Below are 26,113 nucleotides of genomic sequence, written 5' to 3' on the forward strand. Positions count from 1 at the left end.
ATATGTCAAATCTGAAGAGCTCCACCAGCGCAAGGTTGAGTCACAGCGGAAACCCAAAGATGCCCCACAGTCCAGCCGCACGTGGACGAGGACTCCGCAGGCAGACTCCGGTCGAGACGGCCGCAATCAGCAGCAAGTGCACAACATCGCCAACCAGCATCCCGCTACTGACCCCCCTCGTCGCCAGGAATATCCCCCCCAGGGCCGCGGAAATGGAACTCGTGGTAGGGGCCGAGGGCGTGCGCAGCCGCCGCGCCGTTTCTACTGCCTCTTTCATGGCGAAGACTGCGCCCACCAAACCAAAGACTGCCCCGAAATGAAGGCCACCAGAGACAGAATGGCACGGGCGCAGCCAGCCGACAACCCCAGAATTGTCGCGCACAATTACCAGCAACCCCCTCCACCATATATCCACGCTCCCGCCCCGCATCCACCGCACCACGCTTACCAACACCATCAGGAAGTACAAGTCGTGCAGACAAGGTGGTCCCACATACCGCTAACCTTCGACGCACGAGACGTCGACCTGCGCAGTGCCCCCCACATCGACGCTATGGTTATCAATTGCAGCGTGGCAGGCTGGGACCTACACAAAGTCCTAGTCGACAACGGCAGTCAGGCGGACATCATCTTCCTCCACGCCTTCGACCGCATGGGTATAAGCCACAGCCTGCTCAAGTTTTCGGACAACCCGTTGTATGGCTTCGGCGGCAAGGGCACCTTTCCCGTCGGCAAAATAGAGCTGCCCCTCTCCTTCGGTGTAGCACCCAATGCCCGAAGTGAGCAAGTGACTTTTGATATCGTGGATATGGTATATCTATACAACGCCATCATGGGCCGGGGCTCCATCAATAAGTTCAAAGCCGCCATTCACGGACTGTACCTATGTATGAAGATACCAGGTCCGCTAGGCGCCATTACGGTCTACGGCAACCAACAGACGACGCGCAACATAGAGCGGGACTTCGTGCCCGGTCAGAGAAACATGCACTGCCTCACGGCCCAGTGCGAGGTCCCCGCGCCCGCCAGCCCAACCGATAAACAGCACGACAAGGCACAGCTGCAGAGCCAAGACGGGACCAAGACTGTCCCCCTCAATCAGGCCACGCCCAAGCAGACAGTCACCATCAGCGAAGACCTCACCTCGCACGAAGAAGCGAAACTCCTCTGCTGCTTGTCCAAAAATAAAGATGTCTTCGCCTGGTCCGCCCTCGACCTGGTCGGAGTCAGCCGATCCATAATTGAACACAGCTTGGGAATTGACCCTTCGGTGCGACCAAAAAAGCAGAGGCTTCGCAAAATGTCTGACGAAAAGACAGAGGCCGCCAAGGCGGAGGTGCACCGCCTCCTAGAGGCTAAATTCATCGAGCCAGTGGCTTACCCCACGTGGCTCTCCAATGTTGTAATGGTGCAGAAAAAAAGCGGGAAATGGCAAATGTGCATAGACTTCACCAGTCTCAACAAGGCCTGCCCAAAGGACAATTTCCCGTTGCCGCGGATCGACAAAATAGTCGATAGCGCGACCGGATGCGAGGTCATGTCACTCCTCGACTGCTTCTCCGGTTACCACCAGATATACATGAAGGAGGAAGACAAGGCTAGCACCAGCTTTATAACACCCTTTGGCACATATTGCTTCATCAGAATGCCGGAGGGACTCAAGAACGCCGGGTCCACCTTCTCCAGACTCACCAAAACAGTACTCGAAGGGCAGGTTGGCAGAAATATATTCACATATGTGGACGACATCGTCGTCGCCAGCAAGAACAAGGAGGACCATCTCGCCGACCTCGCCGAGACATTCGCGAACATGCGAGACGCACGACTCCGCCTAAACCCGGAAAAGTGCGTCTTCGGCGTTCGCCAGGGCAAAATATTGGGCTACCTGGTATCACACCGCGGCATCGAGGCCAACCCAACCAAGATCCAGGCCATCGTAGACATGTCGCCTCCGCAGTCCGCCAGGGACGTCCAGCGTCTGACAGGCAGATTGGCTGCTCTCAACAGATTCATCTCCAGATCCACCGAGCGAAGTCTCCCCTTCCTCAAAACACTTCGCGGTGCAAAGGACTTCGCCTGGGGACCGGAGCAGGCAGCGGCCTTCGCCTCACTAAAACAGTACCTGTCGGAGCTGGCCATCCTCACAAGCCCCGACTCCTCGCTCCCCCTATTGCTCTACGTCGCGGCTTCGCCGCATGCTGTCAGCGCGACACTAGTGCAGGAGCAGACAGTTGAGGGCGTGGTCAGGCAGTGCCCTGTTTACTATGTCTCCGAGGTACTGACACCGTCCAAGTGCAACATGACAGAGCTGGAGAAGATTGCCTACGCAGTCGTTATGTCTTCGCGCAAACTACGCCACTACTTTGAAGCATTCAAGGTCCGAGTCACCTCAGACAGGGGACTCGGCGAACTATTCAGAAACTCGGAAGCATCGGTGAGGATTTCCAAGTGGGCAGCCGAACTATCCGGCTACCACATCAGCTTCGAGCCCAGGACAACCATCAAGTCACAAGTCCTGGCAGACTTCGTCGTCGACTGGACTGGGCCAATAACACAGCCAGACCCGCCCACAGAGAAGGTCTGGATGATCCATTGCGACGGCGCATGGTGCCATGCGGGGGCAGGCGCCGCCGCAGTCATCACCTCACCAGCCGGGGTCAAGCACAGATATGCAGCACGCCTCAGCTTCGCTCTGGAATCCGACAGATGCACAAAGCAGAATATGAAGCAGTGATCCTCGGCCTCCGCAAACTAAGGGCCCTCGGAGTCACCACCTGTATCATCAAAACAGACTCCAAGATAGTTGCCGGCCAGGTCGAGAAAGACTACGCAGCAAAGGACCCCGCACTTATGCAATACCTCGCGGCCATCCGAAGTCTCGAGAGACAATTCAAGGGATTCACCTTGCAGCATGTGGATAGGGCCAAGAATGAGGAGGCCGACGCGTTGGCCAAGGCCGCCGCCAGGGGCGAGTCCTTGCCCTCCGACGTGTTCTTTCATATCATCGGCACGCCAGCCGTCCGGAGCCCCGAAGGGCTCCAAATAACTAATGACAGCGAGGGCCACCGCATAGTCAACCTCATCATGACCGAAGACTGGCGGGCACCAATAACCCTGTTCCTGCAGGGGTACTATCATCCAGCCGACATCAGTGAGGCCAAGCGCCTCAGACATCGAAGCCGAGACTTCGCACTGATTGAAGGCCAACTCTACAAGAAAGGGGTCAGTCAACCAATGCTTAAGTGCGTCACCGAAACCGAAGGCATCCAGATCCTACGCGAAGTCCACAGTGGCACGTGCGGCTCACATGCAGGGCCAAGGGCCCTAGCTGCTAAGGTGATCCGCTAGGGCTTTTACTGGCCCGCAATGATCTGCGCCGCAAATCGGGTCACAAGATCCTGCGAAGCCTGCCAGAAGTTTTCCCCTCGGTCAGGCAGCCCCTCGCAGTATACAAAGTTGATCGCCCACACATGGCCTCTCCAGCGCTGGGGCCTGGACATTGTCGGGCCCCTGCCCACCGCTCAGGGGAACCTTAAGTTCGCCTTCGTCGCTGTTGAGTACTTCACCAAATGGATCGAGGCAAGAGCTGTTTCTACAATAACATCAAAGACTGCCCAAAGATTCTTCTGGCAAAACATTGTTTGCCGCTTCGGAGTACCGTCCGAACTAACAGTCGACAACGGCAAGCAGTTGGACAGCCAAGACTTCAAGGATTTTTGTTTCTCCATTGGCACCAAGCTTGCCTTCGCCTCAGTCTACCATCCGCAGTCCAACGGGGTCGTGGAACGCGCCAATGGGAAAATCTTCACAGTTGTCAAGAAGATGCTCCTTGATGAAAAAGGGCAGATGGACCGATTTGTTACCTGAGGCAGTCTGGGCACTAAACACAACTGAGTGCAGGGCGACTGGGTTTACTCCCTTCCGCCTTCTATACGGATCGGAGGCCATGACCCCGCAAGAAATAAAACATGGGTCCCCGCGAACAGTTCCGTCAGCCGTCCCCGACGTGGATGAGCCAACTTCAAAGGATCTCATTGACGGAGACCGAGTCTTCGCCCTACAGGCCCTAAACAAATACCAAGCCCAGACCAAAGCATGGCGCGACCACACAGTCATCCCGAGGGAGTTCAGCGAAGGGGACCTCGTACTTGTCCGAACAGCTCCGACGGAGTCCAAGGGCAAGCTGGAGCCCAAGTGGGAGGGCCCCTTTATAGTCAAGACAAAAGCTTCCCCCAGCGCTTACAGGCTCACAACGCCAAACGGCGAGGACCTGGAGCACTCCTGGAACATCGACAACCTCCGCAAATTTTTTGTTTGACTCACTAGGGCTGATTTCGCCCTTGTAAATTCGCAAAAACAATCTTGTACCGGCCCGCACTCTTTTCCTCCCGGGGGGTGAGGTTTTTAACGAGGCGGAGCCATGTAATATATGTCTGAAAAATCCCCCGCAAAAACATGCGTCGAAAAAAGACCGCGACGACGGTCTTCGACATTCGACCAATACGAGGTCACCGCGAGGCTAAGCGCTAGCCACCCTCGCGTGCGACAAATCCGCGCAGAAGTCGCCTAAGGGTGCAGCCGGACTAGGACTAGCACAACAAGTGCGAAAAAACCGAAGTCTACCGCGAAGACTATCCGCGCAGAAGTCGCCTAAGGGTGCATCCGGACTAGCACAACAAGTGCGAAAAAAACCGAAGTCTACCGCGAAGACTATCCGCGCAGAAGTCGCCTAAGGGTGCAGCCGGACTAGCACAACAAGTGCGAAAAAACCGAAGTCTACCGCGAAGACTATCCGCGCAGAAGTCGCCTAAGGGTGCAGCCGGACTAGCACAACAAGTGCGAAAAAACCGAAGTCTACCGCGAAGACTATCCGCGCAGAAGTCGCCTAAGGGTGCAGCCGGACTAGCACAACAAGTGCGAAAAAACCGAAGTCTACCGCGAAGACTATCCGCGCAGAAGTCGCCTAAGGGTGCAGCCGGACTAGCACAACAAGTGCGAAAAAACCGAAGTCTACCGCGAAGACTATCCGCGCAGAAGTCGCCTAAGGGTGCAGCCGAACTAGCACAACAAAAGCAGAAACGACAACTTCAAACCGTCCGCGCCAAGACCGACTATAATCGCACCAACACAGCACAACAAAACACACCAGACAAAGTACACAACTTCATCATACAAGCCTTCACACATATACAAGCGAGGGCACCACACCCTACATCGGCTCAACCTTAGGAATAATTCCCATCTCCCTATAATTAAATAACATTATCCTAAGCTCCTCACCCGCAAAAAGACTTCGCAGTTCCCCTTCACCTGTACTCGCGGCGGCCGGCAAAGACAACAGTTCCTGCCGGCCAGACCTATTCACACGAAGCCGAGCCCCCTCCGCCCCACTAACTCTACGCTTCGCAACCGCCCTTCGCCATCGGCGCCCGGTGCTAGGACCTGGCACATCCTCTGCGCCCGCGGCGTGCGGCGAAGCCTCCGCCGCAGCCACATCCAAGGCCGCAAAGTAGTCCAAGTCCTCCTCCGACGACTCCTCAGTCCACTCAACCGAGCTCCCAGAGTCAGCAAAATCAAAAAACTCAGATGCAGATCCACCACATTCATTACCACCTTCCGCGGTCGAAGCCGCCAAAAATTTAGCAGTAGCGGTTGCGTGCGCAGGCCCAAAATCTTGAACCTGCGTAGCAACCAAAATTCAGCAACATATCCAAAATTCCCCAACCCTCTACACCCACTACGCCACCTGCGAAGGCCCTGACGTTGCGGGAGCCTCCGCCGTTGGCTCCACCATTGCTTCCACTGTTGTTTCCGCCGCCACTGCCGCGGGATCTTCAGCACTCGGCGCAGCGGCTGCGGGGGCATCAGGTGCGCCTTCGGCGACCTCTGGGGGCAGGTCTCCGCCGGGCGCAGCAGATGCGGGGGCATCCGGTGCGCCTTTCGCAGTCTCCGGGGTCGGCTCCGGGTTAGGCAGCGCGCTGTTCAACGCCCTGAAGTCATCCACCCTCTCGCCACGCGCCGCCTAAGACAAAACACCCAAAATTCAGCAAACACACACACACAGCCCACATCCAACAAACGCCAAACAAACGAAAACGTTACCTGAGCCATCGCCGTCTCGGCCCGCTCCCTGACCACCTCGCAACCATACGGACCCCACAGCCGGTCGTAGATGGCTCCGGCGGATTCCTTCACTACGGGGTCCTCAACCTTATAGATATCTCGCTCAAAATCTTCATCGGCTTGGTCGAAGACCTCGAAGTGCCGGCACCCCTCGCGGGAGAGCGCTTCATCGCCCCCTCGCAGGTGACCAGAGAGGCATACGACATTAACCCCTCCACGACAGTGGGGAGTGCCTGCAACTCCTCCTGCACCCACTCCAGGCAGCGAAGTCCGAGCTCTCGGTCCGGCACTTCAAAATCACCGGTCCGCGCGCCCAGCTCACGGTATGTATCCATAAGCTGTTTGCGCGTCCGCTCTGCCTCCGCGCGCGACACGGCCTTGGCCCTCTCCACGCGGCTCTCCAGGGCGGTGAGCCGCTCCTGCAGCTGCTCGGCGCGCTCCCTGGCAATATTGCCCTCCGCCCGCGCCAATTTGGCCTCCGCCTGCGCAGCCTGCTCCTTGACGAGAGCCTCGTTGGTCTCCCTCCTCTCCCCCGCCAGTTGGCGCCGGAGGTCAGCCTTCTCCCTCTCAAGTGCGGCCACCTTGTCCGTCAGCTTGCGGCACTTACTGTCGGCGGCCGATTTTTCACGGACGGCGTTAGCATGTTGTGTCCGAAGTCTCTCGACTTCGGTAGATACAGCCGCCGTGAGGGCCCCCGACGCTGTACGGTTGGCGAAATCAGCCACCTGCAGAGCACACGTAAGGCCGCGGCCTCAGCAAGCCGAGAAAAAAAAGGAGACTCTAGCTCAGCGAACCTGACTCAGCGCCTCCGTCACCTCCTTCAGCCGGCGGGACACAGCGCCCGCCTCATCCCTGACCGCCGCGAGGGCCGACACCTCGCCTCCGGCGCTAAGAGCCCCGCCCTTCGTCTTCGGCACCACGACAGCCGTAGTGGCCGCCGCGGCGGGCGCAACTATAGCAAGTTGGCCTTCGTCCGACCCTGCGACGTATCAACGAATGAGCTAAAAAAAACGAGCCAGCGGCTTACCAACAAGATAGTCGTCCACATTAATATCAGTGGCGAAGTCGGCGACACGTTTGCCTGACAACGGCAACGCTCGGGCCGCCTTCGCGACCTCCGCCACTCCGCTGGACGGCGGCACCATCTTCGTCGATTTGGAGCCTCCGGCGCCTTGCTAGATGCAGGGGCGCCCGACTTCGCCGCCAGTGGCGGCTTGCCTCCGCCGGGGGCCGCAGCCTTCGCAGCCCCCCGATGCCTCTTCGGCCTGGCTTCAACGAGCCTGACAACCGCCTGTCGCTTTTGTGCGGCTCCCTGGCGATCCTTGTCCATCACTGCCGACACAACAGCAGCAATATTCCGCCCGTAAGGAAAAACCCTCCATTCACGAACCATGCGAGATGTAAAAAAGTCCTCGCCAGCCGCGCGGGGGATAGGAACATTCCTAGGCCAGCAACCCCCGGTAACCCTCAGCATCCGAGCCGAGGACTCCCGGAGCTCGGGCGAAGACATCCTTCCCCCGGGGGCCGCGCACGTCCTCATCAACTCTCTAGCAAAACCATCAGAAACCCCAAGACCTCCCAAAGCAGTACCTAATTTTCTCTTTTTAGAGGATGAGGCGGTCGCCGGCGCAGGGTCGTCTCCAGTCTCCACCACCGGCTTCTTCCCACGGCGGTCCACTTCGTCTTGACCAGGATAGCCGTCATATAGCAATTGATTTAATTCAAAAACCATGTTCAAACGGTCATTCGACCTGCGGATGTCAAAGCTGCGCTGGCCCTCTGTCCTCGGCACGTAACGTCCAACGAGCCGCACCGCCCCATCCTCCGCCTCACGCACAAAGGCGGCCGGGTCGCGGGCTCGCGGCTTTGCAGATTCAGCGCGAAGGCAGGACTTCGCACCACCCTCCCACCATGAAAAGGCATCTGGCGAGGGCACACTTCGCCCAACGCCCAGCCATGCGCCAAGGGCCATACCCCGTATGCCACAAACTCTTCAACCAAATCGCGCCCACTGCTCAGGCCGGCGGCGCACCGAAGGGCCCCTTCGTCCACATCCTCCTCCGCCACTTCAAAGGCCGGGTACGCTGAGTAAAAATGAGAGCACATCTCAGACACGGGGAGTCCCTCATGGCCTTCGACGGTACCCTCAGCAACGTAAAACCAAAATTCATTCCAGTTGCCCCACTTGTTGCGGGCGCAAGGAACCAACTCGACTACCTGCATCGTGGTCTTGCCGGTCTTCGGCGTGAATGTGTAGGATCCAAACTGAGCGACTTCGTCTCCAATCATCCTCTTCTGCCAGTGCAAACAATAATACTTCGCAAAAACTTTGACCGATGGCTGTCCGCCGTACGAAGTCGTCGCTCAGACATACTTTGACAGAGCCACCACGGCATTCGGTGTCAGCTGATGTATCTGAACGTTGAACCTGCGCAGGACTTCGCCAACAAATCGGTGCGCAGGCAAGCGGAGACCGGCGGAGAAGAACGCCTCGAAAACAACCAACTCACCCTCCGGCTCGGGGACTTCCTCCGTCCCCGGGACACGAGCAACTCCGCCGCCGAAATAACCCAACCGCTGCATTTCTTCCACGCGGACCGACGACATCCGCGACACTCCAAAACCAACAGAATCACCGGCGCGCAACTCCTCCGCCATCAAACTACTCAGCGTCTCCTCAGACGAGGCGGCGGCCGGCGGCGAGGGATCGGCCGGCGGCGTAGCGGCAGTGGAAGAAGAGGAGGTCGGCATCGCTACATACCGTCGGCGGCGGCGGGCGGTCTGCTTCACTCGAGCCAGATCTCCGGCGAACAAGAGCACGGCGGGCAAACGAGCGGCAAGACGGCGGGCGGCTAGGGTTTTCACGGAGCGCGGAAAGTGAAGTTCAAAAAGCGTCGTCCCCCGCCCCCTTTTATAGGCAGGGCGCGGCTCTTCGGGAAACCCGCAATCCAACAGTACGCTGTCAATCAACGGTCATATCAAAAACCCCGTAGAACCACTTCGAGCGAGGGCAGCGTCTCCGCCATCTAGCGACGTCTTCGGCACCAGGTGACTTTGTCGAACTGGTCCCTCGGAGGGCAAATGTTGGGACGAAGGCAAAGACGTCACCCTTCGCTCGAGGCCTTCGCTGCAGTCTCTGGTCTGGCAGAGACAAAACGGACAGGGACACCCTTCGCTCGATTCGGCAACGGGAAGGGACACCCTTCGCTCGATTCGGCACCAGACGAAGGCCTGCGACGGCGTCATCCCACAGCGCGGCCTCGTCCGGCTCGGAGGCCCACGTGTGATTCGGCCCATTGTAACGGGCCCTGCGTGGCCGCCGGGAGTTACGGGCCTAATTTGTAAAGGCATCCCTGTAATTACAGTCTGTAACCCTGCTTTATGGGAATATTCTATAACCTAGGTAGCTGAGGGCACATGCGTCCTTGGCACAAGGCGCTGGGCGCTCAGGCACCTATAAATACCCCCGCGCAGTGCCCGTGAGAGGCTAGATTAACAGAGCTATCGCCTTCTAGCACGTAACCCTGTTGTCATCACTGTTCACCCTTGTTGGCCTCCTTGCGGTTGAGAGCAAGTGCCAACACTACTTAAGGTGAAAAAACTCGATTTGCTTCACATTACATATTGCTTCAAAGACTCATAACATGTAGAGAAGCACTTGCCACCACAGTAGTCACAAGGCAGTGGAAAGATTGGGTAAATACTTGCACTAATGATGTGAAGCACCAAGCAAGGGTCATTGTCCTAACAATAAATGATGACAACTTTTGGATGGAGGCTGAAAATATAATTGCTATCACAGAGCCAATATACTCCGTATTAAGGTTTAGTGATGGAGAAGGTCCAAAGATGGGAGAAATCTACGAGAGAATGGATTGCATGGTTGGTGAAATAAAAGATATAATGACAAAAGATGATAACCCGCATAAAGATGATTTTGTTGAGGTTGAAAGTATCGTTATGCGCCGTTGGGAGAAGATGAATCTTCCCCTTATTGCTTAGCATATGCCTTATGCCCAAAATTTTATCATCAACAATACCTCAACACCCCAGCTCCTGGTGGCACCATAAGGCAAGCTCCTAATACAGATAAGGAGGTTATGACTAATGTGCTTGAAGCTTTTAGTAAAATTGCAGATTCTCCAAGGGAACAACAAGTTTTGAGGGAGCAATTTAATGCTTTTATTATGAAGAAGGGAATGTTTGTGCAGCCACCCGTTCAATTGGATGCATTTACCATGGAGCCGATTGAATGGTGGGTAAGTTATGGTTCTGAGACTCCGGATTTAGCTGAGGTTGCAAAAAAAGTTTTATCTCAACCCATCAGCAGTTCATCGGCCGAGAGAATTTGGAGCACATTCAGCCATATCCATAACACCAAGCGCAATAGGATGAACACTACCACTGCAGATAAATTAGTCTTCATTCACTCCAATTTGCGACTTTTGTCAAGATCAACAGATGGCTACAAACATGGCGCACATGCTAAATGGGACATTGATCCAGAAGACTCTTCTATCTAAGCTTTGCAAGAAAGTGATTATCGTTACCTTATATATATATATAAGCTAAGACACTATGACTTATCATTATCGGGATCCCATCATTATCAATTATATATACATATATTATATATTATGTACGTGTCATTGCTTGTTTCAATTATGCATCGTTCCCTGTTCCATTACAATCGTTCCCTAACTGCGTTCCTAAATCGTTGGGAACACGTTCCACGCATCGAATGAACGTGGATCAGCTGTATACCCCTCAACGTTCCATGTTGCTTTAACAGACGTACCGCGTTCCTCATTCCCGTTCCTCGTTCCCAACGTTCCGGGAACCTTGTCACTAAGGTCCGGTGGCACACCGGACAGTCCAGTGAATTATAGTGGAGCGGTTTTGTAGAAACCCAAGGTGGAGAGTTGGAGTCGATCACCCCTGGTGCACCGGACACTGTCTGGTGGTGCACTGGACAGTCCGGTGAACCAGACCAGGGTTCTCTTCGGTTTCTTTTGCTCTTTTGTTTTGAACCCTAACTTTGATCTTTTTATTGGTTTGTGTTGAACCTTTGGCACCTGTAGAATATATAATCTAGAGCAAACTAGTTAGTCCAATTATTTGTGTTGGGCATTTCAACCACCAAAATCATTTAGGAAAAGGTTTGACCCTGTTTCCCTTTCAATCTCCCCCTTTTTGGTGATTGATGCCAACACAAACCAAAGCAAATATATAAGTGCAGAATTTGAACTAGTTTGCATAACGCAAGTGCAAAGGTTGCTTGGAATTAAACCAATTAATACTTTCACTAGATGTGCATGGATTGCTTTCTTTCTTTTAACATTTTGGACCACATATGCACCACTTGTTTTGTTTTTGCAAATTCTTTTGGAAAATCTTTTAAAAGTCTTTTTGCAAATAGTCAAAGGTACATGAATAAGATTTCGAGAAGCATTTTCAAGATTTGAAATTTTCTCCCCCTGTTTCAAATGCTTTTCCTTTGACTAAAACAAAACTCCGCCTGGATGAAATTCTCCTCTTAGTGCTTAAGAGGGTTTTACCAATATGAAAAAGATTTACATACCATTTGAAAAACCCTCCTTTAAATATAGATACCAATTAAGATATAATTTCCAGAGGAATACTAATTTGAAGGATACTAATTGAAAACTTTATTTCGAAAAATATGAAATTGGTGCGGTCCTTTTGCTTTGGGCTAATACTCTCTCCCCCTTTGGCATTAATCGCCAAAAACGGAGACTTTGTGAGCCCTCTTTCTCTCCCATTGGTACAAGTAAATATGAGTGAAGATTATACCAAAGTGAGAGTGATGCGGAGTGACGGCGAAGGATAAGTAATACCGATAGAGTAGAGTGGAAGCCTTGTCTTCGCCGAAGACTCCATTTCCCTTTCAATCTACGACTTAGCATAGACATAAGAGAGAAGTGATCAAAAGTATATAAATGAGCTATGTGTGCAAAGTTTCAATCAAAGTTCCGGGAATCAAGAATGTTTAGCTCATTCCTAAGTTTGGTAAAGTTTTCTCATCTAGTGGTTTGGTAAAGATATCGGCTAATTGTTCTTTGGTGCTAACGTAAGCAATCTCGATATCCCCCCTTTGTTGGTGATCCCTCAAAAAGTGATACCGAATGGCTATGTGCTTAGTGCGGCTGTGTTCAACGGGATTATCCGCCATGCGGATTGCACTCTCATTGTCACATAGGAGAGAGACTTTGCTCAATTTGTAGCCATAGTCCCTAAGGGTTTGCCTCATCCAAAGCAATTGCGCGTAACAATGGCCTGCGGCAATATACTCGGCTTCGGCGGTAGAAAGAGATACAAAATTTTATTTCTTTGAAGCCCAAGACACTAGGGATTTTCCCAAAAATTGACAAGTCCCTGATGTGCTCTTCCTATCAATTTTACACCCTGCCCAATCATCATCTGAATATCCTATTAAATCAAAGGTGGATCCCTTGGGGTACCAAAGACCAAACTTAGGTGTATAAACTAGATATCTCATGATTCTTTTCACGGCCCTAAGATGAACTTCCTTAGGATCGGCTTGGAACCTTGCACACATGCATACAGAAAGAATAATATCCGATCGAGATGCACATAAATAGAGTAAAGATCCTATCATCGACGGTATACCTTTTGATCTACGGATTTACCTCCCGTGTCAAGGTCGAGATGCCCATTTGTTCCCATGGGTGTCTTGATGGGCTTGGCATACTTCATTCCAAACTTGGTAAGTACATCTTGAATGTACTTGGTTTGGCTGATGAAGGTGCCCTCTTGGAGTTGCTTCACTTGAAAGCCTAGAAAATACTTCAACTCCCCCATCATAGACATCTCAAATTTTTGAATCATAATCCTACTAAACTCTTCACAAGTTGATTTGTTAGTAGACCCAAATATGATATCATCAACATAAATTTGGCATACAAACAAATCATTTGCAATAGTTTTGGTAAAGAGAGTAGGATCGACTTTTCCGACTTTGAAGCCATTAGTGATAAGAAAATCTCTTAGGCATTCATACCATGCTCTTGGGGCTTGCTTGAGCACATAAAGCGCCTTAGAGAGTTTATACACATGGTTAGGGTACTCACTATCTTCAAAGCCGAGAGGTTGCTCAACATAGACCTCTTCTTTGATAGGTCCATTGAGGAAGGTGCTTTTCACGTCCATTTGATAGACCTTAAAGCCATGGTAAGTAGCATAGGCAAGTAATATACGAATTGACTCAAGCCTAGCTACCGGTGCATAGGTTTCATCGAAATCCAAACCTTCAACTTGTGAATATCCCTTGGCCACAAGTCGGGCTTTGTTCCTTGTCACCACACCATGCTCATCTTGCTTGTTGCGGAATACCCACTTGGTTCCTACAACATTTTGGTTAGGACGTGGAACTAAATGCCATACCTTATTCCTTGTGAAGTTGTTGAGCTCCTCTTGCATTGCCAACACCCAATCCGAGTCTCTTAGTGCATCCTCCACCCTGTATGGCTCAATAAAGGACACAAAAGAGTAATGTTCACAAAAATGAGCGACTCGAGATCGAGTGGTTACCCCCTTATGAATGTCACCGAGAATTGAGTTCACGGGGTGATCTCTTTGAATCGCTTGGTGGACTCTTGGGTGTGGCGGTCTTTGACCCTGTACTTACTTGATCATCTTTCTCGTCTTGATCATTATCATCTCCCCCTTGATCATTGTCCTCCTCTTGAGGTGGCTCATCCTCTTGATCTTTATTTTCATCATCTTGAGCTTGATCCTCATCTTGGGTTGGTGGAGATGCTTGCATGGAAGATGACGGTTGATCTTGTGCATTAGTGGGCTCTTCGGATTCCTTAGGACACACATCTCCAATGGAAATGTTCCTTAGCGCGACGCACAGAGCCTCTTCATCATCTAGCTCATCAAGATCAACTTGCTCTACTTGAGAGCCATTAGTCTCATCAAACACAATGTCACAAGAAACCTCAACTAATCCAGTGGATTTGTTGAAGACTATATGCCCTTATGTTTGAGTCATAACCAAGTAAAAAGCCTTCTACAGCCTTAGGAGCAAATTTAGATTTTCTACCTCTTTTAACAAGAATAAAACATTTGCTACCAAAGACTCTAAAATATGAAACATTGGGCTTTTTACCAGTTAGGAGTTCATATGTCTTCTTGAGGATTCGGTGAAGGTAGAGCCGGTTGATGGAGTAGCATGCGGTGTTAATTGCCTCGGCCCAAAACCGGTCCGGAGTCTTGTACTCATCAATCATGGTCCTTGATATGTCCAATAGAGTTCTATTCTTCCTCTCCACTACACCATTTTGCTGAGGTGTGTAGGGAGAAGAGAACCCATGCTTGATTCCCTCCTCCTCAAGAAAGCCTTCAATTTGATAGTTCTTGAACTTCATCCCGTTGTCGCTTCTTATTTTCTTGATCCTTAATCTGAACTCATTTTGAGCCCATCTCATGAATCCCTTTAAGGTCTCTTGGGTTTGTGATTTTTCCTGCAAAAAGAACACCCAAGTGAAGCGAGAATAATCATCCACAATAACTAGACAGTACTTACTCCCGCCGATGCTTATGTAAGCTATCGGGCCGAATAGATCCATGTGAAGTAGCTCAAGCGGCCTGTCGGTCGTCATGATGTTCTTGTGTGGATGATGGGTACCCACTTGCTTTCCTGCTTGACATGCGCTACAGACCCCGTCTTTCTCAAAATGAACATTGTTTAGTCCCAAAATGTGTTCTCCCTTTAGAAGCTTGTGAAGATTCTTCATCCCAACATGGGCTAGTCGGCGATGCTAGAGCCAACCCATATTAGTCTTAGCAATTAAGCAAGTATCGAGTTCAGCTCTATTAAAATCAACTAAGTATAGCTGACCCTCTAATACTCCCTTAAATGCTACTGAATCATCACTTCTTCTAAAGACAGTAACACCTATATCCGTAAAAAGACAGTTGTAACCCATTTTGCATAATTGAGATACAGAAAGCAAATTGTAATCTAAAGAATCTACAAGAAAAACATTGGAAATGGAATGGTCAGGTGATATAGCAATTTTACTAAGTCCTTTGACCAAACCTTGATTTCCATCCCCGAATGTGATAACTCTTTGGAGATCTTCGTTTTTCTCGTAGGAGGAGAACATCCTTTTCTCCCCTGTCATGTGGTTTATGCATCCGCTATCAATAATCCAACTTGAGCCCCCGGATGCATAAACATGCAAAACAGTTTTAGGCCTTGTTCTTAGGTACCCAAACGGTCTTGAGTCCTTTCACATTAGAAACAAGCACCTTGGGTACCGAAACACAAGTCTTTGATCCCTTGTGTTTGCCCCCAACATATTTGGCAACTACTTTGCTTGATTTGTTAGTAAGCACATATGATGCATCAAAAGTTTTAAATGAAACACTAGGCTCATTTGATGCAGTAGGAGTTTTCTTTTTAGGCAATTTAACATGGGTTGATTGCCTAGAGCTAGAAGCCTCATTTTTATACATAAAGCATGATGGGAAATAGAATGAGACTTCTTTGCATGAATTCTCCTAATCTTGTGCTCGGGATAACCAGCAGGATATAAAATATAACCCTCGTTATCCTGAGCCATGAGAGCCTTACCCTTAACAAAGTTAGACAATTTCTTGGGGGCATTAAGCTTGACATTGCCTCCCTATTGGAAGCCAATGCCATCCTTAATGCATGATGTCTCCCATTATAGAGCATGCTTCTAGCAAATTTGAATTTTTCATTTTCTATCTCATGCTCATTGATTTTAGTAGTAAGTTGAGCTATGTGATCATTTTGTTGTTTAATTAAATCTAGGTGATCATGGATAGCATCAACATTAACATCTCTACATCTAGTACAAATAGTAACATGACCAATAGTAAACGTAGAGGGTTTGCAAACATTTAATTCATTAATCTTAGTATGTAAAATAGCATTCTCATCTCTAAGATTGGAAATAGAAGCATTGCAAACATTTAAATCTTTAGCCTTTGAAATTAAACTAGCATTTTCAATTTTAAGGCTAGAAATTGATTCATTCAATTTATCAATCTTAGCAATCAAACTAGCATAATCATTTTTAAGATTGACAATTAAATCATGACTAACATTTGATTTTTCAACCTTAGCAAGTAAATTACCGTTCTCATTTCTAAGGCTGGAAATGGTGTCATGGCAAATGCTAAGCTCCTTAGTAAGATTTTCATTCTTTTCTACTTCCTGAGCATAAGCATTCTTTACCTTAACATGTTTTTTATTTTCCTTAACAAGGAATTCCTCTTGGCTATCCAAGAGTTCATCCTTCTCATGAATGACACCTATCAATTCATTTAGTTTTTCCTTTTGTTGCATGTTAAGGTTGGCAAAAAGAGCAAGCAAATCATCTTCATCATCACTAGAGCTACCCTCATCACTTGATGTTGTATATTTAGTGGAGGCTCTAGATTTTACCTTCTTCTTTTTGCCGTCTTTTGCCATTAGGCACTTGTGGCCGACGTTGGGGAAGAGCAGGCCTTTGTTCACGGCGATGTTGGCTGTGTCCTCGTCGGAGGAGGAGTCGGTGGAGCCCTTATCGGAGTCCCATTCCCAACACATGTGGGCATCGCTGCCCATCTTCTTGTAATATCTCTTCTTTTCCTTCCTCTTTCCCTACTTGTCGTCGCCCCTGTCACTATCACTAGATAATGGACATTTAGCAATGAAATGACCGGGCTTACCACACTTGTAGCACACTTTCTTGGAGCAGGGTTTGTAATCCTTCCCCCTTCTTTGCTTGAAGATTTGGCAGAAGCTCTTGATGATGAGCGTAATTTCCTCGTTGTCGAGCTTGGAGGCGTCGATGGGGAGCCTACTTGATGTAGACTCTTCTTTCTTTTCTTCCGTCGCTTTGAATGCGACGGGTTGCACCTCGGGCATGGAGGTACCACCTTGCTCGACGATTTGTTTGGAGCCTTTGATCATTAACTCAAAGCTCACAAACTTTCCTATCACTTCCTCGGGAAACATTAGCTTATATCTAGGATCACCATGTATTAATTGAACTTGAGTAGGATTACGAAATACGAGTGATCTAAGAATAACCTTGACCATTTCATGGTCATCCCATTTGGTGCTTCCGAGGTTGCGCACTTGATTCACCAAGGTCTTGAGCTGGTTGTACATAGCTTGTGGCTCCTCTCCTTGGTTGAGGATGAATCGACCGAGCTCCCCCTCGATCGTTTCCCGCTTGGTGATCTTGGTCACCTCATCTCCTTCGTGCGCGGTCTTGAGCATGACCCAAATCTCCTTGACACTTTTCAATACTTGCACCTTATTATACTCCTCTCGACATAGAGAGGCGAGGAGTATAGTAGTAGCTTAGGAGTTGAAGTGCCGGATTTGGGCGACCTCGTCCGAGTCGTAGCCTTCATCTCCTACGGATGGTACCTGCGCTTCAAACTCAACAATATCCCAAACGCTAGCGTGAAGTGAGGTTAGATGATGCCTCATTTTATCACTCCACATACAATAATATTCATCGTCAAAAACTGGTGGTTTGCCTAATGGGACGAAAAGTAAAGGAGTGCGTTTGGAAATGCGGGGATAGCGTAAGGGGATATTACTAAAATTCTTGTGCTCATGGCGCTTAGAAGTGACGGACGGTGCGTCGGAGCCGGAGGTGGAGGGCGACAAAGAATCGGTCTCGTAGTAGACCACTTTCTTCATTTTCTTCTTCTTGTTGCCACTCCGGTGCGACTTGACGCGAGGAGGTGATTCCTCCCTTACTTTGGCGCCGGACTCTCTTGATGGAGCCTTACCGTGGCTTGTGGCCGTTTCCATCTCCCTCTTGGCGGATCCTCCCGACATCACTCCGAGTGGTTAAACTCTAATGAAGTACCGGGCTTTGATACCAATTGAAAGTCACCTAGAGGGGGGGGGTTGAATAGGCAGAAACTGAAATTCACAAACTTTAAGCACAACTACAAGCCAGGGTTAGTGTTAGAATAAAATCGAAGTCCGGGAGAGAGGGTGAAAACAAATCAAACAAGAAATAAAGCGAGTGACACGGTGATTTGTTTTACTGAGGTTTGGTTCTTGCAAACCTAGTCCCCATTGAGGTGGTCACAAAGACCGGGTCTCTTTCAACCCTTTCCCTCTCTCAAACGGTCACTTAGACCGAGTGAGCTTTCTCCTTAATCAAACGGGTCACTTAGACCCCTCACAAGGACCACCACAACTTGGTGTCTCTTGCTTTGATTACAAGTGTCTTGAGAACAAGAATTAGGAAGAAGAAAGTGATCCAAGAACAAGAGCTCAAAGAACACGAGCAAAACTCTCTCTCTAGTCACTATTTGTTTGGAGTGGATTTGGGACTTGGATAGGCTTTGATTCTATTAAATTATGTCTTCTTTTGATTGCACTAGCTCTTGTATTTAATGAGATGTCTGAAAAACTTGAATGCTTGGAGTGGTAGTGGTTGGGGGGTATTTAGAGCCCCAACCACTAAACCAACCGTTGGGAAGACTGTCTGTCGATGGGCGCACCGGACACTGTCCGGTGCGCCAGCCACGTCACCCAACAGTTAGGGTTCTTACGGTTTCGACCGTTGGAGCTCTAACATCTTGGGGCACCGGACAAGCACTATTCACTGTCTGGTGCACCTTCAGGCGCTGCTGCCGTTGCTCTGCTGGCACACCGGACAGTCCGGTGGCACACCGGATAGTCCAGTGAATTATAGCGGAGCGGCTTTTCTAGAAATCCGAAGGTGGAGAGTTGGAGTCGATCGCCCCTGGCACACCGGACACTGTCTGGTGGCACACCGGACAGTCCGGTGAACCAGACCAGGGTTCTCTTTGGTTTATTTTACTCCTTTGTTTTGAACCCTAACTTTGATCTTTTTATTGGTTTGTGTTGAACCTTTGGCACCTGTAGAATATATAATCTAGAGCAAACTAGTTAGTCCAATTATTTGTGTTGGGCATTTCAACCACCAAAATCATTTAGGAAAAGGTTTGACTCTGTTTCCCTTTTAGGGTCTTACCTTTAACCTCAACAATGAGCATTTGCCCCTCTTTTCTGATGGATCAATTGGCAGTGAATACCAATGTTGTCTGTCCCAATCACGATTGATATGGGCAAGCCCTACTGAATCGAAGGATTGGGCACATGAAGGACAAGCACTACTTAGATTAATTAATCTGAGGGTTATGATATGATACTATTACCTAAATCTGAGGGGTAATCCCTCTCCTAATCTAGCCCATACATTTACTTGTTTGCATTAACTCCTGGTTCCCTTTCTCGTTCCCAATCTTTCGATTCGTTAGTGCTTGCCCATGTTTTTCGTGACAGTGTGTTGCCTAGGCGCCCCCTTTTGGATCTGCACCACTGTCGTGCCACGCTGCTATCTACGCTGAAAGGCCACTTGTGTAAGGGTTGCCGCGTGGGCCCACTCATGCCTAGGTCGTTGAGCCCGTGGAGCTCTATGCCGAGGGGCTGCTGCACGAGGACCCTTTTGTGATAATGCACTAGGCCATCCGCCGACACCACGTCTGTAGTGTTGTGCGTTTGTGGCGCCACACCCATGCAAGTGTGCGATTATGTCGCCGCGCGAGGGCCCTCCCATGCTAATGCACTAGGCAACCCGTCAACATCGGGAAAGAGGGAGAGAAGAAGGAGAGGGAGTAGAGGTGGAGCAGGAACAACAGAGAGAGGGGGGAGAAGAGAAACATCTAGATATCACTTTGATCTTGAGAAGAAAAACTGAAAAACAGCCACCATCGGTATTGGATTTTTTGTGCAGAATATAAGTAGAAATCTTGTTTTGCATCTTAGTTCTCATATCACAAAATCTGTCTCTACTTAAGCATTATTGTATGATTACTATCATATGATTTTCTTACTGATCAAACCTTCTAGAGTTCAATAAAATTTGTAAAAATATATTAAACAAGTTTATTATAAAATATATTCATTGATAATAATACGAATTATACACTATAATTATTAATATAGTTTATATATTGGATTAAAATTAATATATTTTGATTTCTCAAAAAAAAGATAATGATAGAGAGTTTGCTTGAATTGAAGGGTATTGAAGAAGATTGATTAGAAAATGAACTTTTTTTCCAATTTCCTTCGATCTCCCCTATCTACACAAGCCCGTGGAATCTGGAATGTAGTGTGCTCTCCAAAGAGGGCCTAGACAACGTGATTACGTGTACATCTATAACTGTGGAACAGTGAATCCGTCTCACAGAAGAAGTAGTAGACTGCAGCTACAACAAAAAACAGCCAAACGGTTTGCCTAGTTCTTTTATCCTGCTTGGATAATGTTCTTTATTATTGTCGTTGTATATAGCTCGTACAAACTCCTCTCATTTTATTTCTCTTTGCTTGTATTGTCTGATGCACTTTCTGTCGGTATGCACACATCGACACACAAATGAGGACATACATCCTCACACAAAAATAACAAGACAGACAATCTCTAGCCACTAATGTTGTACTTCATTCGTTCTAAATTAGTATTTGTTTTACACTTGGTTTTTATATCTATATTTGTGGCAAAGCACAAAGTTATTAATCCCACCTCACATAGTCCCCTATTAGGTTATTCTCAATGGGAGTTTCATAAGAGATTTCATGACATTATTTAGTATACCACATATGATTTTTTATGACATGACACTATATTTGTTATGAAATAGCTGAAACTAGTTTCATCACCATAAAACTATGTCAACTCATTTCCAAGATATTGGAAAGCACGTGAACCGACATGAGCAATTTATTTCATCTATTCCTATTAGATATTTAGATGCAACATTTAAGTCACATGTTAGCCTATAAAACTGTGTCATGAAACTCTTCATTGATAGAGAGCATATTTCATTCTCCATTTACTCTTATTGACGTGGCAACATTGGAAATATTGTGATAAAACTACCAATGAGAATGACCATATTGAACAACCATGAGAACACATGGTTTGGCTTGCATTGATTGATTCGGTCACACCCAACTGATTTAGCCGATACTCTTGTTGATTTAGCCGCTAAGGCTATTCTTAGTGCAAGATGCCATACTCATTTAATACATGTCATGTAGAATAGAAAATTGATGGGCGTGTGATTAAAGAGGGAAGTGAATAAAGCAGTATCTTGAGGAAGATATCACTTAGGCATGAGATCATATGCATGGAAATCTGAACCATCTAACATTTAATTGTATTCTGAGGACTACAAAAATAACACATGATACTATACATTGGGACGATTATATCTTCTATAATAACATGTGATGTGGCAACTTCGGATATTGTGATAAAAAACAATGGGTTGGAAATAGTCTAGCAACATATATCCCTAGGGGTTTAGGTTGAACACAATAGGTAGAGAACATCATATAAAGAGCGAAGAGGACCAGAAAAAGGGTCTGCTTGTGGCTTTAGGTGTGAGATACCTAAAAGAGACAAAGAAGAGTATTTGTTAGACCATAGAGAAGGCAAAGATAAATTTTAACAAAGACACACGTAGAGTCGGATAAACCTGGCTACAAATTCTATGGACATATTGTGGATTTTTTGGGCCACACCTATGATCATGCCCCTAGGACCATATCTACAATGAGTAGAGTAGGCGTGACCCTAGACCCATACCTACCCATGAGTAATTCATGTTTTGAAAGAACAACCTAGTTTCTTTCCATTTAACATATTTAGGAATATAAGAACAACTTAGTTTAGGAACCTCCCGCTTTCTGCTAAAAATTGTAAACCTACGCACAAGTGAAAGTTCAAACATTGGTTGTTGGCTCCACGTCACGGGTGGAGCTAGGGCCCTTCATTGGTGTCAGCTAACACTGATGAATTATTGTAAAATCAATGGAAGATCTTTGATATGCGCTATCCATTTATAGAACTAACATATGTGTCTAGGGAGGCTGACATGGGTGCATCCGTCGGCTGGCTTCGCCCCTGCTCCACATTCATACACAACTAACCAACAAAATAGACATTTTTTGTGTTTTATTAAAGCAAAGTCTACTAATGTGATATGTAAAAGTCGTAGTAATGCATGATCATCTGACAAATAAGTTGTTTTGAGTAGAAGGATTTACGTTGATGAATTCCATTTAGTTACAAATGTTTATGTCTTCTTTTTTGGTCCCATAAGGTGTATCAAAGAAAAATCAGATAGTTTTAGATCTAGTTTCTTTTATTAGCAGAACGAGGGATAAAGAAATAAATATAGACTTACAAAATAGAGTGTTTGTAGTTAGGGATGGTAATGGATCGCGATCTAAATGCCTCTTTACAAAATGATAGGATCTTAAATAAATTTTAGTTCAAAAAATAAATATAAATAGGGTCTGATACTAATCCGATCTGATTCTTAAATCTTATAGTGTAAAATTTAAAACCTATTGTCAACTCGAAGAAATATATACTCTTATAAAGATCTATTAGCGTTTTGATTAATATGATTACCTTTAGAGCATGTAATCAACGATAGGCTCATTGACAAGTCTGAAGTGCCATGTCTCGTGCAGAGAACAGGCTAACTAACCGTAATCCCCACGGTCCAGCCAGTCCTCCAGGGAAAGACAGATAGAACCAGATGGCTCGCCTATCACGCTGATACGGCCTCCGGGCACGCATGTGGCCGCTTCCGCATCCGGGTCTCGGCTCGGCCGCACGCGGCAGGTGTCGCCACCGCATCGCTGACGCCGACGTGCCGCGCGCGCCGCCGCCGGGGTATTACCTCCGCGGCAGCTCTCGGTGGTACAGTACCTTCTTTGTCCCCGGTCAGTGGCCAGTTTCATGTACGTATTTCTACGGCCCTACCACACCCGAGGTTGGAGGGCAGCCGATGTTTATCCGCTGGATGCTGATGAGTCGTGTCCTCGTCGGAGGAGCGAGGAAGACGTGTTGCCTTGCGGCTGTCAGCGTCGTCGTCTCCAACCTCTTCTCTGTCATTTCACTTTCACCTAGGTCTTCCAGAAACCGCAGAGACGTACCAGCGGCTAGTGCTAACCAGGAATCAAGACCTTGATTTGTTTTCGACTACCAAGATTCTCCACCCAGATAAGTACCGGCGGCTAAAGATTCTTTTTAAGACTGCAATCTTTCTTTGGTTTTTATAAGATAGATTATTTTCATTAAAAACAGTTTAGCCAAGAAAAATTGGACCTTAAATAGTTGGTGTGCCACTATTCAAGATTTTTTTTTTCTATAGTTCCTTTTCCAGGTTCTATTCAGTGACATCATTGACTTCGAGTCCGAGTCCAACTGCAACGATGTATACGTAGGAGTGATAATGAAGCACGATCTAAATATTTCTTCACAATAAATTAAAGTCTTTAATTAGCTTTAGTTCAAAAATTATTAAAAAATAACTTGATCTTAACCCGATTTGATTTTTAAATTTTATATTACAAAATGTAGAGCCCATTACCGCCCTTATGTATAGATTAACAAACGCGCTCATAGTATGAATGGTCTCCATTATTTAGAATTGGATTTTAAAATTTTCTATTTTAAAAATACTGTGTGTTTGCTCTGGTGCGTTGAGTTATAATACGATGGTCTAAATTCTCTCTAATAATGGTAAAACCGAAAACTTTTTCCATTATTAGAAAAATAGTATGATACTTATTTTTATGAATTACTATCACTATATGGAAAAACCATATCTCCAACTGCCATCAAGACGTATACTCAAAGATTTCGGTTCGATAGACCAATTTCGGGGCTCATAAAAAGACCACATCTGCCGGAGCTCTGAATTCTAGGAACCTCCCTTGGTCAAGAGTAAGGCCTTGTTTGGCTTGGTATGACTAAAGTTTAGTGACTAAAGTTTAGTCACTTTTAATCCCTAAAGAAACAAACATGATGACTAAAATGGATGACTAAACATTAGTTCTTTAGTCACCAAGGGGTGACTAAAATGGATTAAAGTAGTATTTTTACCTTATTTACTCTCTCCACTTTTTTCTTATAGCAAACATCCATTAATTAATAGAGGTAAAACAGTCATTATTCACAGCAATTAATGCTCTTTAGTCCGGTTTAGTCATTAGAAACAAAAGGGGTACTTTAGCGACTAAACTTTAGTCATTAAAAGTTTAGTCTAATGACTAAAGGAACCAAACATGACCTAAGAAACTAGATGGCATATTCTAAACTATCTAAATGGAATGATTGCTCACAAGTGCATGTCTGTACTAAAAATTTACAGATGAGGTGGCCACTGTTAGTATTGACATGGGGTGTGGCTCAACAACAGGCACAGGATCCCTGCAAACTAGATCTTGTTCTTAACAACTAATAGCATGGTAAAGTAAACCCACACAAGGCAGACACGCAAGTAAGCTGTTTCTTAGCGCTGTTACAGCGGCTTCCAGCTCAATCTTTCCATTCTGGAATGCAAGACACAAAAAGTTCGAACGTCTACCATGTCCAAGCACATGTACTTCCATCCCACAAAATATGTTAAACAAACCAAGCTTTTTATATTATATATCAAATATACAAAGGAAAGGATCGACCACTCATTAAGCAAAGAACGGTTGTCTGCCTGAATCTAAAAAAATTGTTCAAGCAAAGAAAGCTGCTTACATGTACTGAGTCTGAACAAAAAAAGACAAAAACATGCAAGGAATGAATAAAAGATATGATGAATCTGTAAAATATGTCAAGACCGACCACACATTAAGCAAAGAAAGGTACGATGGCCTGCCTGAATCTAAATAAACTGTCTAAGCAAAGATAAATAGACTGTCCAAGCAAAGAAAGTTTGCTGGTAATGAACCTGAATCTAAAAAAAAGAAGCAGAAACATGCAAAGAATGTACAAAAACTATGATAAATCTGAAAACATGTCAAGATCGACCACTCATTAAACAAATAAATATGGCCTGACTGAATAAAAAATTGTCAAAGCAAAGAAAGCTGACTGAATCTGAAAAAAAGACTGTCAAGAATCAACAAAAAATATATTAATTATGTCAAGAATGGGATTTGAACCCATGCCCTTTCGGACCAGTACCTGAAACTGGCGCCTTAGACCAACTCGGCCATCTTGACATTTGTTGATAGCATCAGAACATGTTAATCTTTATTTTAAGATCTGTTTATGTAATGAATTCAAGAGCTATGTTATTTCAAAGTTCAACTTCGTTAAGTGACTATGAACGTGTGTCAGGAGTTTAGATGACACACGATAAATTAGAACTGTCATCATGTGTGAGAGTGACTCTAGTAGGCGCACACAAATCAAGTCCCTACTTTACACTAGCCAATGGCGCGCGCCAGCGCCCGCGGGAATTATAGCGTCCTAGACATTAGTGATCATTACATAATATATGGTCATTATGATGTGCCAACATACAAACAATATGTCTTCAACAACATTAAGTCTACATATACATTACGATGCATAGACAAAATACATTTGGATATTATTTTCCAAATAAGGCATAAACATGGGTGTTAGACAAAAGGTGGTGCACATAGTGACTAAGATTAGGAACACCAGCCTCATTATTTTCTTTCCATGGACAATAGATCCTACAGAGAAAAAATGTTGATGAGTTTATGTAAAATGAATGTTGTTGTGATGGAGAGAAAAAAATGAAGGTTATGAGCAGCAGCCGCATATCTTTTTTCAAATAGCGAAGATCAGAATTTATATAAAATATGGTTGGATAACCGATGAAGTAGGTGCTCTTTGAACTGCTAGTATAACAATTTGCTCGGTTCATTAGTGCATCATTTTTTGTTTAACTTGGAGTAACAATAATTAGCTGGTGTATCTTGAGGTCAGTTGCACAGTGGGAGAAAATAGGCTATTTACACAATGCAGGAAGCGAGTGAAATAATCATACATTTATACTTGTTAGCCGCATCCTCATCGCAATCAAATCTTAAAGGTTTGCACTTAGTCCCGATTCAAAGATAATGTTGAGATGATAAATATGAGAAGCGAGAAGA

At 46.9% G+C, this 26,113-nt stretch overlaps 1 protein-coding gene and 1 non-coding gene across 2 annotated transcripts in view; one reads left to right on the forward strand and one right to left on the reverse strand.

Moving 5' to 3' along the window:
* LOC103628837 (uncharacterized) overlaps positions 1-26,113 on the forward strand; it is an 84,506-nt gene that overhangs the window by 16,293 nt on the left and 42,100 nt on the right. The gene's annotated exons all lie outside the window — the stretch shown is intronic.
* TRNAL-CAG (transfer RNA leucine (anticodon CAG)) lies at positions 25,127-25,207 on the reverse strand. Its single transcript has one exon. It is a non-coding gene; the product is annotated as a tRNA-Leu (tRNA).

Source organism: Zea mays, chromosome 5 (genome assembly GCF_902167145.1).
Source record: "Zea mays cultivar B73 chromosome 5, Zm-B73-REFERENCE-NAM-5.0, whole genome shotgun sequence".
Classification (NCBI taxonomy): Eukaryota; Viridiplantae; Streptophyta; class Magnoliopsida; order Poales; family Poaceae; genus Zea; species Zea mays.